This window comes from Phyllobates terribilis, unplaced genomic scaffold (assembly GCF_046119375.1).
Source record: "Phyllobates terribilis strain yellow unplaced genomic scaffold, ASM4611937v1 Scaffold_7__3_contigs__length_470593459, whole genome shotgun sequence".
Classification (NCBI taxonomy): domain Eukaryota; kingdom Metazoa; phylum Chordata; class Amphibia; order Anura; family Dendrobatidae; genus Phyllobates; species Phyllobates terribilis.
In genome coordinates, this window is record NW_027362767.1 from 236,208,957 (window position 1) to 236,228,371 (window position 19,415).

The following is a 19,415-nucleotide window of genomic DNA, read 5'->3' on the forward strand; positions in this document are numbered from 1 at the left end:
TCCCATCTAATCCTTTATCTCTCAGATAACTCTCTTCTCGACCCTTTACAATCCGGTGTCCGCTCCTCACACTCTACTGAAACTGCTCTCACTAAAGTCTCTAATGATCTACTAACAACTAAATCTAATGGTCACTACTCCCTGCTGCTTCTCCTGGATCTCTCTGCCACTTTTGACACTGTGGATCACCAGCTCCTCCTCACTATGCACTGCTCTATAGGTCTCAAGGACACTGCTCTCTCCTGGTTCTCCTCCTATCTCTCTGACTGCTCCATCACGGTACATTTTGCCGACTCTTCTTCCTCTAATCTTCCCCTTACTATTGGGGTTCCGCAAGGATCAGTACTAGGTCCCCTCCTCTTCTCCTTGTATACTGCCCCTATCAGACAAACCATCAGCTGATTTAGTTTCCAGTATCATCTCTATGCTGATGACACCCAACTATACACCTCTTCACCTGACATCACTCCCACTCTAATACAAAATACCAGTGATTGTTTGTCCGCTGTCTCTAACATCATGTCCTCCCTCTATCTGAAACTGAATCTCTCCAAAACTGAACTTGTTTATCCTCCCTCTACTAACCTACCTATACCTGAATTTTCAATTTCCTTAGGTGGCGCGATCATAACCCCCAAGCAGCAAGCTCGCTGTCTTGGAGTCATATTTGACACACAACTTTCCTTTATTCCCCATATACAATCACTCACTCGCTCATGTCACCTGCACCTTAAAGACATCTCCAGAATCTGACCTTTTATCACCTTTGATACTGCAAAAACTCTCACTGTCACTCTTATTCACTCTCGTCTGGACTACTGCAACTCTGTTCAAATTTGTCTCCCTCTTACCAAACTTTGTCCTCTCCAATCCATTCTGAATGCAACAGCCAATGTCGTATTTCTATCAGGCCGCTTCACCAACGCCTCTGCCCTGTGCCAGTCATTGCACTGGTTACCTATTCACTACAGAATACAATACAAACTCATCTCTCTCACCCACAAAGCTCTCCACAGTTCTGCACGGCCCTATATCTCCTCTACCATCTCTGTCTATCGCCCTACATGTGCCCTCCTTTATGCAACTGATCTAAGACTAACATCCTCCTTAATCTGAACCTCACACCGCCGTCTCCAAGACTTCTCTCGTGACGTGCCAGTTTTCTGGAATGCACCGCCCCAAACTATCCAACTAATATCTATCCCCCATGTCTTCAAACACGCTTTAAAAACACATCTGTTTAGACAAGCCTATCACCTCAACTCACCAACCTACAATGGGTACGGAAAGTATTCAGACCCCTTTACATTTTTCACTCTTTGTTTCATTGCAGCCATTTGATAAATTCTAAAAAGTTCACTTTTTTTCTCATTTAAGTACACTCTGCACCCCATCTTGACTGGAGAAAAACAGAAATGTAGAAATTTTTGCAAATTTATTAAAAAAGAAAAACTGAAATATCACATGGTCATAAGTATTCAGACCATTTGCTCAGACACTCATATTTAAGTCACATGCTGTCCATTTCCTTGAGATCCTCCTTGAGATGGTTCTACTCCTTCATTGGAGTCCAGCTGTGTTTAATTAAACTGATAGGACTTGTTTTGGAAAGGCACACACCTGTCTATATAAGACCTCACAGCTCACATCGCAGGTCAGACCAAGCGAGAATCAGGAGCTCAATGACAGAATTGTGGCAAGGCACAGATCTGGAAAAGGTTACAAAAGAATTTCTGCATTACTCAAGGTTCCTAAGAGCACAGTGGCCTCCATAATCCTTAAATGGAAGAAGTTTGGGACCACCAGAAGTCTTCTTAGACCTGGCCGTCCAGCCAAACTGAGCAATCATGGGAGAAGAGCCTTGTGAGAGAGGTAAAGAAGAACCCCAAGATCACTGTGGCTGAGTTCCAGAGATGCAGTAGGGAGATGGGAGAAAGTTCCACAAAGTCAACTATCACTGCAGCCCTCCACCAGTCGGGCCTTTATGGCAGAATGGCCCAATGGAAGCCTCTCCTCAGCGCAAGACATATGAAAGCCAGCATAGAGTTTGCTCAAAAACACATGAAGGACTCCCAGACTATGAGAAATAAGACTCTCTGGTCTGATGAAATGAAGATAGAACTTTTCGGTTATAATTCTAAGTGGTATGTGTGGAGAAAACCAGGCTCTGCTCATCACCTGCCCAATACAATCCCAACAGTGAAACATGGTGGTGGCAGCATCATGCCATGGGGGTGTTTTTCAGCTGCAGGGACAGGACGACTGGTTGCACTTGAAGGAAACAAGAATGCGGCCAAGTACCGATATATCCTGGATGAAAACCTCTTCCAGAGTGCTCTGGACCCCAGACTTGGCCGAAGGTTCACCTTCCAACAAGACAATGACCCTAAGTACACAGCTAAAATAACAAAGGAGTTGCTTCAGAACAACTCTGTGACCATTCTTGACTGGCCCAGCCAGAGCCCTGACCTAAACCCAATTGAGCATCTCTGGAGAGACCTGAAAATGGCTGTCCACCAACGCTCACCATCCAACCTGACGGAAATGGAGAGGATCATCAGGGAAGAATGGCAGAGCATCCCCAAATCCAGGTGTGAAAAACTTGTTGCATCATTCCCAAGAAGACTCATGGCTGTACTAGCTCAAAAGGGGGCTTCTACTCAATACTCAGCAAAGGGTCTGAATACTCATGACCATGTGATATTTCAGTTTTTCTTTTTTAATAAATTTGCAAAAATTTCTACATTTCTGTTTTTTTTTCAGTCAAGATGGGGTGCGGCCTCCTGCTCTATCTGGGGAGGGGGGTGGGCGCCGTGCGGCCTCCGGCTGTGTCTTGGAGGGTGGGCGCCATGTGGCCTCCGACTGTATCAGGGGGGAGTGGGCGCCGTGCGGCCTCCGGCTGTATCTGGGGGGGGCGCTGTGCGGCCTCTGGCTGTATCTGGGGGGGGCGCCGTGCGGCCTCCGGCTGTATCTGGGGTGGGAAGGGGGGGCGCCGTGCGGCCTCCGGCTGTATCTGGGGGGGGCGCCATGCGGCCTCCAGCTGTATCTGGGGGGGTGCCATGCGGCCTCTGACTGTATCGGGGGGGACTGCCGTGCGGCCTCCGGCTGTATCGGGGGGGCTGCCGTGCTTCCTCCGGCTGTACCTGGGGGGGTGGGCGCCATGCAGCCTCCGGCTGTAACTGGGGAGAGGGTGGCGCCGTGCGGCCTCCGGCTGTATCTGGGGTGGGAAGCGGGGGCGCCGTGCGGCCTCCGGCTGTATCTGGGGGGGGGCGCCATGCAGTCTCCGGCTGTATCTGGGGGGGGCTGCCGTGCGGCCTCCGGCTGTATAGGGGGGGCTGCCGTGCGGCCTCCGGCTTTATCTGGGGGGGTGGGCGCCGTGCGGCCTCCGGCTGTATCTGGGGAGAGGGTGGCGCCGTGCGGCCTCCGGCTGTATCTGGTGGGGGGGGGCGCCGTACGGCCTCCGGCTGTGTATAGGAGGATTATGTGGAAGCTCATATTATACAGTATGAGACCCTACATACATAGGGGGATGTCAGCATACTTAATTGTGCTCAATATTAAGTCATGCAATTAATTATAAAAAATAATTATTAATATATTAATATTGTGCAGAATTAATTTCACATGAACTATCACATGATCTGGCTGTATCTGGGGGGGGCGCCGTGTGGCCTCCGGCTGTATCTGGGGTGGGAAGGGGGGGCGCTGTGCGGCCTCCGGCTGTATCTGGGGGGGGGCGCCATACGGCCTCCAGCTGTATCTGGGGGGGGCGCCATGCGGCCTCTGACTGTATCTGGGGGGGGGGGCTGCTGTGCGGCCTCCGGCTGTATCGGGGGGGGGCTGCCGTGCTTCCTCCAGCTGTACCTGGGGGGGTGGGCGCCGTGCGGCCTCCGGCTGTATCTGGGGAGAGGGTGGCGCCGTGAGGCCTCCGGCTGTATCTGGTGGGGGGGGCGCCGTGCGGCCTCCGGCTGTGTGTAGGAGGATTATGTGGAAGCTCATATTATACAGTATGAGACCCTACATACATAGGGGGATGTCAGCATACTTAATTGTGCTCAATATTAAGTCATGCAATTAATTATAAAAAATAATTATTAATATATTAATATTGTGCAGAATTAATTTCACATGAACTGTCACATGATCTATCAAAGGGGGATCATGTGACAAGTCACATGATACATCAGGGGTGTGTGTGTGAAGGGGGGCCCACGCCTTCTAAACTGCCCGGGGCCCTTGCTACTCTTAATCCACCCCTGGATATATTGTATTGTTTATATTGTCTGTATATGTCCCTACTTAAATGTAAAGTGCTGCGGAATATGTTGGCGCTATATAAATAAAAATTATTATTATTATTATTAATAAAGTAATGATGATAGAGGGAGAATCAGCTGACGCTCCCTTTCCCATAATTTCCCCTCAGCGTCTGACGTCTCAGCGCAGTGGGCACGATGACGTCTCTACATGGTGCCCGCTGCCCTGAGATGTGGGGCACTTCAGAACGCTCGCTGTCGAGACCGGAGCAGTGGGGGAACGAGGAGGAGAGGTGAATATTGTTTTTTTTTTTAAATCAATGAGAACATTGTGGTGGCCATAATACTGTATGGAGGACTATGGGGTGCATTAATCTAGTTGGAGGACTATGGGGAGTGCATTATACAGTATGGAGGTATGGAGGACTATTCACTGTGGGGGTATCAAACTGAGTTTGGGGGGCACATTGGTTGGCATCATAATTTATACAGGTGCTTCTCACAAAATTAGAATATCATCAAAAAGTTAATTTATTTCAGTTCTTCAAAACAAAAAGTGAAACTCATCTATTATATAGAGTCATTACAGACAGAGTGATCTATTCCGAGTGTTTATTTCTGTTAATGTTGATGATTATGGCTTACAGCCAATGAAAACACAAAAGTCATTATCTCAGTAAATTAGAATACTTTATAACAACAGCTTGAAAAAATGATTTTAAAATCATTGTTGTTTTAAATCCCTGGTTTAAAACAACAGTATCACTGTGCTTGATTGGCAGCAAACTCGCCTGACCATAACCCCATAGAGAATCTGTTATAGAGAATCTATGGGGTAATGTCAAGAGGAAGATGAGACCCCAGACACAACAATGCAGACGAGCTGAAGGCTGCTATCAAAGCAACCTGGGCGTCCATAACACCTCAGCAGTGCCACAGGCTGATCGCCTCCATGCCACATTGCCGCATTGATGCAGTAATTGATGCAAAAGGAGCCCGACCAAGTATTGAGGGCATTTACTGAACATACATTTCAGTGGGACATTTCAGATTTTAAAATCATTTTTCAAGCTGGTGAAATAAGTATTCTAATTTACTGAGATAATGACTTTTGTGTTTTCATTGGCTGTAAGCCATAATCATCAACATTAACAGAAATAAACACTTGGAATAGATCACTCTGTGTGTAATGACTCTATATAATATAGGAGTTTCACTTTTTGTATTGAAGAACTGAAATAAATTAACTTTTTGATGATATTCTAATTTTGTCAGAAGCACCTGTATGTGCAATGAAAGGAGAATCTAGGGCTTCAGTAGGAGAAAAAATACTTTGTAAGGACTGCAAGGTTGTGACATGCTCCTCTGTGACCTCGCCAAACATTGATTTTTTTTTTTTTTGGTGGGAAGGGGAGTAAACGCCCCATTTAAAACTTGTTTGACAGCTTTATTACATGTGAGGAATGTGTAAGAAATAGACATTCCTCACATGTAATAAAGCTGTCAAACAGTTGCAAATCATGCACACGGGAGCGATTCAACCATATCACCGAGCAGCTATAAATACTCGGAGCTCGGCCCAAGCATACTCGAACAGAACATACTCGCTCATCACTACTAATGATGTTTCCAGTCATGAGAACCAAGTATCATGCAAGGTGGTGATTTGGTTTTCTTCAGTATTAACTCCATCTGCCCTGAAGGTTAATTGATTCTTTTATGACCAAATTCAGACATCCATATATTACGGTCTGAGTGCGGACTGTGATGCTCGGACTGGCTGCTTGCCTCCTGACCTTAATTAGACAGCCTCATAGACATATACTGTATATTAGACAGTTAAGTTCAGATTAGGGGACCCGCGGCCAGTCCGTGCATCGTGATCTATACAAAGACCATGATACTCTGAATTCTGCCTTAGTTTAAGTAGACAGATGTTTTTTGCATAGCTGTTTTTTTTGTTTTATTTTTTTTAATAAGTGCTGTTTAGAATTTAAAAATCTTGTTATGCATGTTTTCAAGTCTATTATTAACAAATTTGCAAGAATATGGGGGTAAATTTTACCATCCATACTGATGATCGCATTTTAAATACATATCAACCATGGGGCACAGTTCATAGTATGGTACGGCCATATATTTTACAACCTTTCACTGTTTCTGCTGACTCCAAATGTAATACAGCAGCTGTTCTCCGCCAGGAAAAAAAACAATACAGCTTTAAGTTTGCAGTGAGGAGGACTGTACAGAGAGGAAGGTTTATATCTGCTGCTTGTATGAATTGGAGCACTGTGTGAGGATGTCCCTGTTGTGCCCTATATTCCTCAATGTGTTTCACTAAACATATAATGCACAGTTTGACACTATTTTTACAATTTTTATGGAAACAAAACAGTCCATCTGTCAGGAGAATACACCATACTGTACAATGGTAATTCACTCCTTTGTTCGCTCACAGTTCCTTTATATGTAATAAACTTTATAAAATGATTTCCTGGAGTCTTCTGAATTCTTCTTACTGTCGATAGAGTGACTCCTCTTCACACTATTCTTTTGGCCTGGAGTGGACCGATAGCAGCAGCAATAAGCCTTACCATGTGTTGTGCTCAGTAAGGTCAGCACCCACTTATAGGGGATCATTTTATCCTCTTTTACCCAAGTGCCCTATGAAGTGCCTTTTCCTTGTTTTAGTTTGTGATCTGTTCTGCTTGACCGAAGCATTTCCCTTTCTTTCTAGTGTCGCTCCATCAGAGCAAAGCTCATCATGCACTTTAGACGCTGGCTGAACAGTTATTCTTGACAGTTAAACAGACATGCAGACTTGGCCAAACCAAGCATGCATGTTGTCTCAAGGGAGAGTAAACTGCTGCCAGACACTTCTGGTCGCAGTTTATCTCCTTAAAGAAAAAAAGGCTCAGGCATATTGAACTTCATTTCGGATTGGGCAGTATGGTGGCTCAGTGGTCAGCAATGTTGCTTAGTTGTTGGGCAGCGCAGTGGCTCAGTGGTTAGCACAGTTGCTTTGCAGCGCTGGGGTCCTGAGTTAAAATCCCACCAAGAATGACATCTGAAAGGAGTTTGTATGTTCTTCATGTGTTTGTGTGGGTTTCCTCAGGGTTCTCCGGTTTCCTCCCACACTCCAAAGACATACTGATAGGGATTACTACTAGATTGTGAGACCCAATGGGGACAGTGATGATAATGTCTTTAAAGCAATGAGGAATTAATGGCACTATATAAGCAAAGCATAATATAATACATTTTGAACACTACTATACACATTAGATGGTTGTCGGGTCGGGCCAACATTCACCTAATGAGTATGGCCAATTTAAGTCTACATTTTTACCTGCCAGTGAAGTTAGGAAGCATGAATATATAAAAATGGAGAATGTCAGAGCTGTCTGAAGTTAACTCAGGAAAAAAAAGTTAATACAAACTTTCAAGTTCTTATTTTTTGGCCAATTTGTTACCATTGACATTTGGGGAATAGTTGGCAAAAAAATTCTAAGCCAACTGTGGTTGTATCAATGCAGAACTGAATAAAGATTGATGGAGGTTCCTCCCTAGTATCAGATAATGGACACATTTAAAGGGGCTTCTTTACTAGGATCATCCCTCTAATAGAGCATATGGACATTATAATGGTACATCAGATCTCCAAGCAAGGAGGACACAGCTCTGAAGGCACCACACATATTAGACTAACGTCAGCTGAACCTGCCGTTATAGATGGGTTCATCTCCTTGTCTAATGTGGATGGGAGACCCCGACGGATGACTGTCAGGAGACATAAGAATCCAGCATGTCCGATTTCGGATCATCTATTGTTTTGTTCTCTAGAAATAAGCTGACGTCAAAGATGACTGGCATCGGTTCCCCCATATAAAACACAAGAGCGCTCAAGAGAGTCGGGAGACATAGCTGCTGGTCGAACGATTGGCTGTACAAACAGCTATCTAAAGGTGTTATCATGTGTAATGCAGACATGATCCCAGCTCAACAAGGCCTCTACTAACGCAGATGTGAACACAGTCATCAGATTTCCATCATGGTATCCATAATTTTTCCTAAAAAATTGCAGCATGTTCTGTTATTTTTTTTCCGATATAAATTACATTAACCTGATGAATGTGAACAGGCGAAGATGTGAATTCAGTTCTTCTGTTCCTATAATGGATTTTAAAAAATGGAAATCCCAGTGCTGGATATGGACGAGCATCTGAAAAATCTTTTACCTGTGTGCTGTCTTGTATGTTAATATTCCAAGCGTGTATGTCATCCATGTGTCCCTTTTTGACACCCTCACGACATCTAATATTTACAAGCACAATTAAAAAAAAAAGTTTCCGATCAATTTCCAATGTAACCTGCACAATGATCTTGTAAAAGTGGGATGCCACATAGATAGTGTCAGTGGGTTCCATATTCTATCTGATTTGTGCCATCCACTTTGCACACAGGCCGAAAACATGGTGGTCTGAACGCAGCCTTATGCAGAAGTGAATAAAGCTTGGTACTTATTAGTATTATTAGTAGAAGTTGCACAATTGTGTCTTCTGCCGCATGGCTGATTAATCTTCCATGTTGTGCAGGTGAAAGTGTTTGGATTTTCGACCCATGGGATGCCTTTCCTACAGTCCGGCACGTTCATTGCTCCTTTTCCCCCTTCCCACTTTTTTTTTCCTAACAAGACTGACATCTATGCCTTCCATTTACTATGTGATCCTTAGCCCTAAATAAAAGAAAGGGATCTGTCTGCAGGGGCAGAATTGATGGTCGTCCTCTTGTTTACGCAGTTGGACGTGTCTCTCAATGTCATAGCTAGAGCTATTTATGACATTTCCACATGCCTGGTTAATTTGTCCTGACCGCTTGTGAATTCTTGAATTATCACATTCAGAGAGTGAAATCCATTTACAAGCTGAAAGGAGCAGGCATGTACTTAATATTTCTATACTCAGTCCCTTTAAAGAGTCGCCACCTAACTGTACTGACTTACAATTTCATGTGGTCATTATTAAGAGGCATGTTACTTTGAGTCGATAGATAAATGAGCAAAATACAATATATAGTGTGAAATCTACATTACACAGATGCAGATTTCCCTTTAAAGGGAACCTGTCAAATGAAAAAAACACTATTAACCTACAGATATGGGGTTGCGCTGCTCGTCCTTCGTAGATGACCATGGCTTCAGGATTTAGAGGAGGATCAGTGGCTGTGGGTCCGGAGGTCACTGATGAGGCCAATCCTGGCCCATATGTGACTGTTCTTGAGAACGGAGAGGACTTTTAATAAGAGGTAAATTGCAAAGTTGTCTGTTTTTACTTAAAGGATGTAAATACTTTTATGCCCGAATATGACAAAAGTATTCTAGGAGTGATACTTTATTTTTACTTACAATTTTACCTATTTATGATGAAGAGACACCTCCTTTAAGGATTAATTTCTGATGATTTCACCTTATATTTTTTTTATTTTTATCTTTTACATGATAGTACATGGCTGGTTATTTGTAACAATTAATATTAACAGGATACATTGTTATCAGGTGCTATATACATTGATTACATGTGCTTCATTGCAATATGTATGTAAATTCCTATGTAATTATCTTCAATTATAAATAAAAAAGATTAGGGAAAGATGGATTTCACATGGGAAAAAAACAGAAATGTATTAGGAAAAATAGCTTTGGACGTGATCACCCTGTGTATACAGGCTCTGAATTTAATAGAGGTCTGTATTTCGGTAAATGCCGTTCAGGGTATGTAGAAAGCTTAGTGACATCCCCTATGGGCACGGCGTCTGGTCGACACCTGGCATATGTTAGCAGACACCAAGATATCTGAAAACAGCTGAACAGGACATAAATGAAAGGAGAAAACTCAAGGAGTTGGATCCATAGGTTCTGTAGAAACGGTCATCTAATAATACTGATATCAGCCCTGCAGAGTCTATGGCTGGTACACACGGGTGTATTATAATCTGGGGTCAGTCTAAGTCCTTTTCTGTAGAGCCTCCTGCTGCTTCATCTTCATGTAGTCCACTTACTTGTCACCCCCCACACAGCTGAAATCAGACAGGTGAAAAGTGTCCTAAATTTCCTGGGAAAACATCTAATTATGGACCTAAAGGGCAATCAGAAGTGATACTTGATCTCCGCATGTCAGTCCTTGCTACGCTTTCTCCCCTGACTGTCTCAGCCCTTTTAGGACAGGGAACGTCTAATGTCTGAAGACTGTGACTTAATTAATAGTAACTTAATTTAAAACTAGGAAAAGCAATCAGTGCTTTACAAAGTTGAGGAAAGACAACAGGCGTGCCATGCCATCAGCATCCATTTATTGTATTTGTCATATAATATCAAGTGTTTATATGTCTGGTTAGTAGTAGTTGGTGGCAATTCAAATGAATAGAATGCAGAAGTCTCATAGGGATTGGCCCATTATTATTATGCTTGCTTATATAGCGCCAACATATTCCATGGCACTTTACAAACATCATCATCACTGTCCACATTAGGGCTCGTAATCTAAATTCCACTTTGTCTTTGGAGTGTGAGAAAAAAATGGAGGAAACCCACACAAACACGGGGAGAAGATACAAACTCATTGCAGATGTCATCCTTGGTGTGGTTTGATCTCTGAACCCCGGCCATGCAAAGCAATAGCGCTACCCACAGAGCCACCGTCCATAATTCTCACTGTGTGATGTCCATGTATCTCTGCATTCAGTTCTTTTTTGTTCTCAACGCATTGCGATGTTTTATTTTTTTGATCTTCACCTTTTGAAGCCCATAACTTTTTTTTTAATTTTCATTTGATGCAGCCATTAAAGGGCTTTTTTTATGCAGCATGTGCAATTTTAATGACATTAGTTTGGAGTAGATATAATGAATTTAAAAACTTTGAGTGTTGTTTTTTGGAGTTTGTTTTTATGGCATTCACTCTGCAGTATAACTGACACGTTCTCTTTCCTTGTCATCCTACAGCAGCAGCACCAATGGGGATTTTATCTTCCTGGAACAAAGGAGGACAGGTGATAGTAATTAATTTAAATAGTCTTCCATCTATATATATATACACCTACTAGTTCCCCTCCTTCCCTTGTGTTTTTTTCTTCCCATACCTGGACGATTGGCTTATAAAGGCCTCATCAGAAGTGACCCTCTTTATTAATCTGGATTTGATATTCATACATATCCAGACACTAGGATGGATAATCAATAGGGGAAAAATCTCATATCTCCATCCTAAGAGAATATTCCTGGGGTTCATTCTGGACACCAGAAGTATGTCCCTGTCTCTTCCTGTGCAAAGACTCCGAGCACTCAAGGCTGCAGTCGAATTATTGAGACAAACCAGACCGGTGTCCCTTCGACAAGGGATGAGGACATTTGGACTGATGGTAGTAGCCAGTGAGGAAATCAAATGGGCCAGATGGCACATGCAACCTTTATAGCTGGAGAAACTGCAAAAAGTGGACAGAAACTTACGTTCTCTGGATGAGTTGACGTTCCGCTCCAGAGAAACGAGATCCTCCGAGAGATGGTGGCTTCACTTCAAGAACAGTATACTCTTTGCTCCCCCAGTATGGACAGCGATAGCAACGGATGCATCTCTAACAGGATGAAGTGCCCACATGAAGGGCAAGAGAGTGAGTGGGACAGGGTCTCCGAGAGAGAAACTCCTGTCATCCAACCTCAGAGAGATGACAGCAGTTCAGAGAGCTCTTTCACTTTTATCCAACCATTCAAGGGAAAGAGGTAAGGATCAGGTTCAACAATTAGATGACAGTATCCTATATAAACCACCATGGAGGCACAAGATCTGGGCAGAGACTCGACTGAAACGGTTGACAGCTGTACATATCAAGGCTCACTGAAATGCCTTAGCAGACAGGCTAAGTTGCAATCTACCCCTTCCAAAAGAATGGTCTTCGGACCAAAGCATTTTCCATCAAATTATGGAATCATGGGGGAGCCCTCAGATCGACTTGATGGCTACTCAAGAGAATTTGAAGGAAGATCATTTTTTGCTCCCTCTACAAGAGCGACAGACCTGGGGCACTGGACGCTCTATCAATACCATGCACGTTCCGGTTATCATATGTATATCAACCTATACCGATGATTACCAGAGTCCTGCAGAAGATCAAGAGAGAGCAGCCCTCGATAATATGCCCTTATTGGCCCAAAAGGGCATGGTTCACACCTCTGATGGTTGAGTAGGGGAATGTATTGGAGACCTCCCATCATCCCTCATCTGGTGACTCAGGACTGCCGATGTTGTCCTCACCTGGACCACCTTCATCTGACAGCTTGGAGGTTGATGGCCCCCTTTTAGATAAGATGGGGCTACCAGAGGCTGTAGTCAATGCCTTCCTCCATTCCAGAGGTGCAAGCACCAACAAAACCTATCCTTGAATCAGAATTTTTTTTCGGGAACCAGGTGCCCTCTCATTCTTCTACTTTGCAGAATGTCCTGGAATTCTTGCAAGACAGTTTTGAAAAAGGTCTCAAGCCTTATACTATTAGAGTCCAGATATCTTCTGCCATGTCAGCAGTACTGGGGAAAAGCTTGTCCCAGAAACCACTTATCTAGAGGTTTATGGAAGAGGTCCAAAGAATCCAACCTACTATCACAGATCCAGTTCCCAAATGGTACCTAGGGACTGGTCATGGAGCAACTCGATAAGGTTCCTTTTGAACCTCTGGAGTTGGCAGATGTAAAGTATCTATCCCTCAAGACTTGGTTTCTTATGGGTATGAGACATGCAAGGAAAGTAAGTGAGATCCAGGCTCTGGTTTCCAGAGAACCTTATATTTCTACAGGATCAAGTCCTGTTAAGAATACTACCACCTTTTACCCCTAAAGTGCCTTTCTTCCCTAATATAAACCAACAAATAGAGCTGCCAGTTTTTTATCTGGATTTCTTTTCCGATGAAGAGAGAATCCTGCATGCCCTGGACGTTGGTAGGGCTCTAAAGGCATATGTGAGCCGCACAAAACAGCACCGGAACATCTCCTCCTTTCCTTCTCAGAGAAGAAAAAGGGTCAGAAGGTATCAAAAGTCTCCTTATCCAGAAGGTTGAGGCAGACTATTACTATTTACTATGAGCAAGCAGGCTGCGGTCAGGCTCCACAGGCTATAAAAGCCCACTCAACTAGAGCTACAGTATGTCCACATCATGGGCGGAAAGAAGCTGCATAACAATTGAGCAGATCTGTAGCACAGCCTCTTGGAGTTTGGGCCTTACCTTAGTGGAACATTATAGGCTGGACATCCAAGGTTTAGGAGAGTCAGCATTTGGCACAGCTGATCTACTGTCCGCGGTTAACACTATCCACCCAAAGGATGGTTAATTGCTATATTCCCATTGGTGCTGCTGTTGTAGGACGACAAGGAAAGCATAATTTCTTACAGTAAATTCTCTTTCCTTTAGTCCAAAGCAGCAGCAGGAACTTTCCCTCCCAATAAAGTTGTGTGTTTTCTGCAGTTTTTCTATGCCTAAGGCATTTTGATTATACGTGATAACTATACAAGGGAAGGAGGGGAACTAGTAGGTGTATATATAGACAGAAGACCATTTAAACTAATAGCTATCACCTGTACTTTGTTCCAGGAGGATAAAAACCTCATTGGTGCTGCTGCTTTGGACTAAAGGAAAGAGAATTTACGGTAAGAAATTACACTTTATTTTGCAGGTAGAATGATTTTTTTTCTCTTTTTCTTCCCTTAAGATGGCAACCATGGGGACCATTGTTTGACTGCTATGAAAACACAATGGTTGCTGTATGTCTCAAGTAAATTCTGCTGAAAGCTGAAATCTGCAATAGTAACTTTGTAGATGCTGTGGTCGTGGTTGGCCAAGGTATTTATTAAACGATCAGGATCAGCAATGCCTGCGATCCCTGCTGTTACAACTGGGTGTGAGCTGCAAATTGCAGCTGACACCTGCTGCAGATGGCATGGGTTCAGCTCCTTAGCAGGTACCATCTGTAGGTATTATATGGCAGATTGCAGTCCAGATGTACAGTCACATCCTATTGTAGGCATGTGTCAAATCAGACTCAGTTAAGACAAAGAATTTTACATATTTTTGTATATTAGGCATTTCATTCCACTTCTATTTAGTTTAGTTAATTTATCGCAGTTCGTATGCAGAAAGCGCACAAGAAATGGAATTGCTTAGGTTAAATTCCAGTCAATATGTCATGCTCTTTCTTGCACCCAGGAGACAAATGAGTGATCAACAATACAAACCATTGGCACAGCTTTAGTGCACAGTGTTGCATTTAGGTAACGGCTCCTTTCCTACTAAGCCACATCAAGGTCACACTACCCTTGCCCAGCAAGATAGAAAAGGTGTCTATGACACATAATATATCTGATGCAAGGCATGTTCTCCAGTTTTTTTGGTGCAAATTAAGCCAAAATTTTAGCCAAATCTTCGCAATGGTTTTCACACCTGTACTGTATTTACCGTGCCAGAATTTTGACATTACTGTATTACTATCCTTGTACTACAACGTCACGGTATTGTGATATTAGAGTTTATTACCTCTGTGGCCAATGGCATAACTAGAGTCTGATGGACATCAGTGCAAGATTTGGCATCCTGGTACATACACTGTATATCCCCCATACTGGTATATGTCCCTTATCCTGGGACCTATAATGGAGGACCACGGGGGTGCAATATATTGTATGGAGGACCATGGGGGGTGCATTATATTGTATGGAGGACCATGGGGGGTGCATTATATTGTATGGGGGGTGCATTATATTGTATGGGGGACCATGGGGGGGTGGTCTTGCATTATATTGTATGGAGGACCATGGGGGTGCATTATATTGTATGGAGGACCATAGGGTGTGCATTATATTGTATAGAGGACCATGTGGTGTGCATTATATTGTAGGGAAGACCATGGGGGTGCATTATATTGTAGGGAGGATCATGGGGGTGCATTATATTGTATGGAGGACCATAGGGGTGCATTGTATTGTATGGAGGACTATGGGGGTGCATTATATTGTATGGAGGACCATGGGGGTGCATTATATTGTATGGAGGACCATGGGGTGTGCATTATATTATTTTTTTTATTATTATTTATTTATATAGCACCATTGATTCCATGGCGCTGGATTGTATGGAGGACCATGGGGGGTGCATTGTATTGTACGGAGGACCATAGGATGTGCATTAAATTGTATGGAGGAGCACCGGGGGGGGGCATTGTATTGTATAGAGGACCATGGGAGTGCATTACACTGTATGGAGGACCATGGGGAGTCCATTATACTTTATGGAGGACTATGGGGTGCATTATACTATGTGGAAGGTTATGTGGGGCCATTATAATATTTGGAGGGCTATGTGGGGGGCCATTATACTGTATGCAAGCAATTATACGGTGTGAAGGTTTGTGTGGGGTCCATCATACTGTTTGGAGGGCTAGTGCGGGCCATTATACTGCATGGAGGGCTGTGTGGGGGTCACAGTTGGGGGATCATACTATGTTGGGGTCACCATACTTTGACTTGGGAGTTGAGATAGGGTACAGGAGGGTCATTATACTGTGCTTGTGGAGGCTACTGTGGAGTAATGCACCATGTGGGTATCATACTGTGTTTGGCACTTTTGTTGGCATCATACTTTATGGGGGAAAGGAAAGAGGAATCTAGGACTTCAGCAGGAGGAAAATTAATATGTAAAGGATGGAAAGTTGTGAGATCTGCTCTTCTATGATCCCAACAAATATATATATTTTTTTTTTTTTGGGGGGGGGGGGTGATTAGTACTCCTGCTATGGGACCCCATGATTTCTATGTACCCCCCTGTCCATAGTCCTTCATGTATAATGCACAGCCCATAGTCCTCCATATAGTATAATGCACAGCCCATAGTCCTCCTTATAGTATAATGCACCCCCCATAGTCCTCAATATAGTATAATGCACCTCCATATATAATGCACAGCCCATAATGCTCCTTAATTAGTGTTGAGCGAGTATGTTCTATTAACCCTTTCGCCGAGTATGCTCGGGCCGAGCTCCGAGTACTTACAGCTGCACGGTGATATGGTTGAATCGCTCCCGTGTGCATGATTTGCAACTGTTTGACAGTTTTATTACATGTGAGGAATGTCTATTTCTTACACATTCCTCACATGTAATAAAGCTGTCAAACAGTTGCAAATCATGCTTATGACCGAGCAGCTGTAAATACTCGGAGCTCGGCCCGAGCATACTCGGACAGAACATACTCGCTCAACCCTACTCCTTATTAGTATAATATACCGCCCATATCCTTCATATAATATAATGCACAGCCCTTAGTCCTCCATATAGTATACTGCACAGCCAATATTCCTCTATATAGTATAATGCACCAAATAGTCCTCCATATATAATGCACCCCCATAGTCCTCCATATATAATGCACCCCCATAGTTCTCCATATAGTATAATGCACCTCCATATGTAATGCACAGCCCATAGTGCTCCATATTAGTATAATATACAGCCCATATTCCTCATATAATATAATGCACAGCCCATTGTCCTCCATATTATTATTATTAATTTATATAGCGCCATTGATTCCATGGTGCTGTACATAAGAAGGGGTTAAATACCAAATATAGATATCACTTACAGTAAACAAACTAACAATGATAGACTGGTGCGGAGGGAAGAGGACCCTATATATGTGTTCTCCTGAATCGGACCTCACAAACAGGATTCAGTCCTTTCATTCTTATTTTAATGGGTTCTGGAAGCAATTTAAACTAACATTTCCATTTTCAGCACAGAGATAATAATAATAATCTTATAGCGCTAACATATTCCGCAGCGCTTTACATACATTATCGTCGCTGTCCCCATCGGGGCTCACAATCTAGATTCCCTATCAGTATGTCTTTGGAGAGATAGCACAAACCAGAACTCCCAACTATCCAGAAATAAATGTCCAACTCTTAATTACCTTGACGTGCCAGAGCTGGTGTGTCACTCTCCATAAGGAGAAACGCTACCCCTTAGACCTCAGTCCAGAGCCTCTCACCTAACCAAATCAGATCTCATACTTTACACTAATGAGGGGCAATACCCCGAAATGCCGTGTCTGCAAATGGAGATTCTGATTTGGCTTTTATCCTAAGTCATATTGCACGACTCGTTAAAGGGTTGATTGTGACTTGTAGGATTGCTGCTTCCAATAGGTGGCGCTGTAGAGTACAAGTCCTCTTCTCTGAAGAGGCAATTTGCAACTCTTAATTATCATTATATTCAGTTCACAGTGAATGCTGTCGATGTGCTCATACTGATATCTGAGCAATAGACATATACTTATAATCTAGCAGTCATTTTTTGGTCTCACAAAATACATTGTGCATAGCTACAGTGCCATCCGCAGGCAGAGACCGGTACTACACAAAGAAAATAGGGGAAATAATTCTTTGCTTATAAGCTGGTGAAAATGTTTGCTTTTCTTTAGATCACTAGCACAGAACCTGCGGTCCAGCAACGCATCGTCACCATTGTTGCGGTGATTGTGTACATCAACAGCGAAGTAGCCAACCATTGTGCTCATGCGGAGATGCAGCCCTGGACCCGGAGAGGGTGAGCATCTGCGAATTTTGTTTTAAAGAATTAGCTTTCAGATAGAAAGTTGATGTAAATACTTGTATGCCAAAAATGACAAAAGTATTCTCGGAGTGATACCTTTATTGGCTAACCAGAAAATATATATATATGCAAACTTTCAGAGCACAGAGGCTCCTTCTTCAGGCAGGATTACAAATAAATTCATAAGACAAAAGGCACAGCATTTGAGAGATGTTACAACATGAGGTCTAAGTTGTGATGCCTCCTACAGATAAGTTAGGGAGAGCAAATTATTTTTTTTGTTTGTTTGTTTGTTTTTTGTTGCAAAATGAGAGGCCTTGGGAATGTTTAATTATCAGGAGGTGTGAATTGTGTCCATGTAGTGAGTCATAAAGCCAGGTGTTATATTTAGTCCTGTTGTCAGTGAATTGAACATCCTTATCAATTTGAATTCCCAAATTTTTCTCTCTCTGTCGTCCTTGAAGTGACCTTTTAGTATTAAAACTTTTAGATCTTTCATACAGTGTCCCCGGCCAGAGAAATGTTTTCCCACAGGCGTGTCCAGTTCATTCTTAATTGTGTGTCTGTGTAAATTCATTCTCGTTTGCAGCCTTTGCATCGTTTCTCCAATATACACTCCTTCCGGACACCTTGTACATTGTATCATGTCACCACATTGGAGGATGTACATGAAAAGACATCCATGCTTTTGTAGTCCTGATTTGTGTTAGGTATGCAGACTGTATTTGATGGTAATATGTGGGTACAAGTTTTGCATTTTTTGTTTTTACATGGGAATGTGCCCGTCACTGATGGTGATCAGAGGACACTTCTGACAAGGAGATTCCTTAAGTTAGGGGGCTGTTTGTAGGAGAGAAGTGGTCGTTCTGGGAATATTTCTTTCAGTTTGTGCTCTCTGTGGAATATGGGTTGGAGATCAGCACCAATTTCCCTTAGGATGTTCATGTGGGGGTTGTATGTGACCACAAGAGGTACCCTGTTGTTGTCCTCCCTTTGTCTGTAATCCAGGAGGCTACTTCTTGGTATCCTTGTAGCTCTGTGGATCTGCTCATCTATTACCTGTGGATGGGATCCTTGTTGTAGGAATGTATTCCTCAGTGAGAGCAGCTGCAGTTTTCTGTCCTTACTGTCTGAACAGACTCGAATGTACCTCAGAGCTTGACTGTAGATGATGGATTTTTTGTGTCTTGGATGAAAGCTGTTCCATCTAAGATATGCTGGACGTCCTGTGGGCTTATGGTAAATTGATGTCTGTATGGTGTTGTCTTTGATGTATATGGTCATGTCCAGAAAATGTATTTGGGATTTTGAGAAGTTGAGGGTGAGCTTGATGGTTGGGTGGAACCTGTTGAAGTTATCGTGGAAGGTGAGCAGATCATCTTTTGAGCCTGTCCAGATTATTAGCAGATCATCAATGTAGCGGAAGTATGCTAGGGGTTTAATAGAGCAAGATGACAAAAACTCCTCTTCTAGTTTAGCCATAAATAGGTTAGCATATTGTGGGGACATTTTGCTT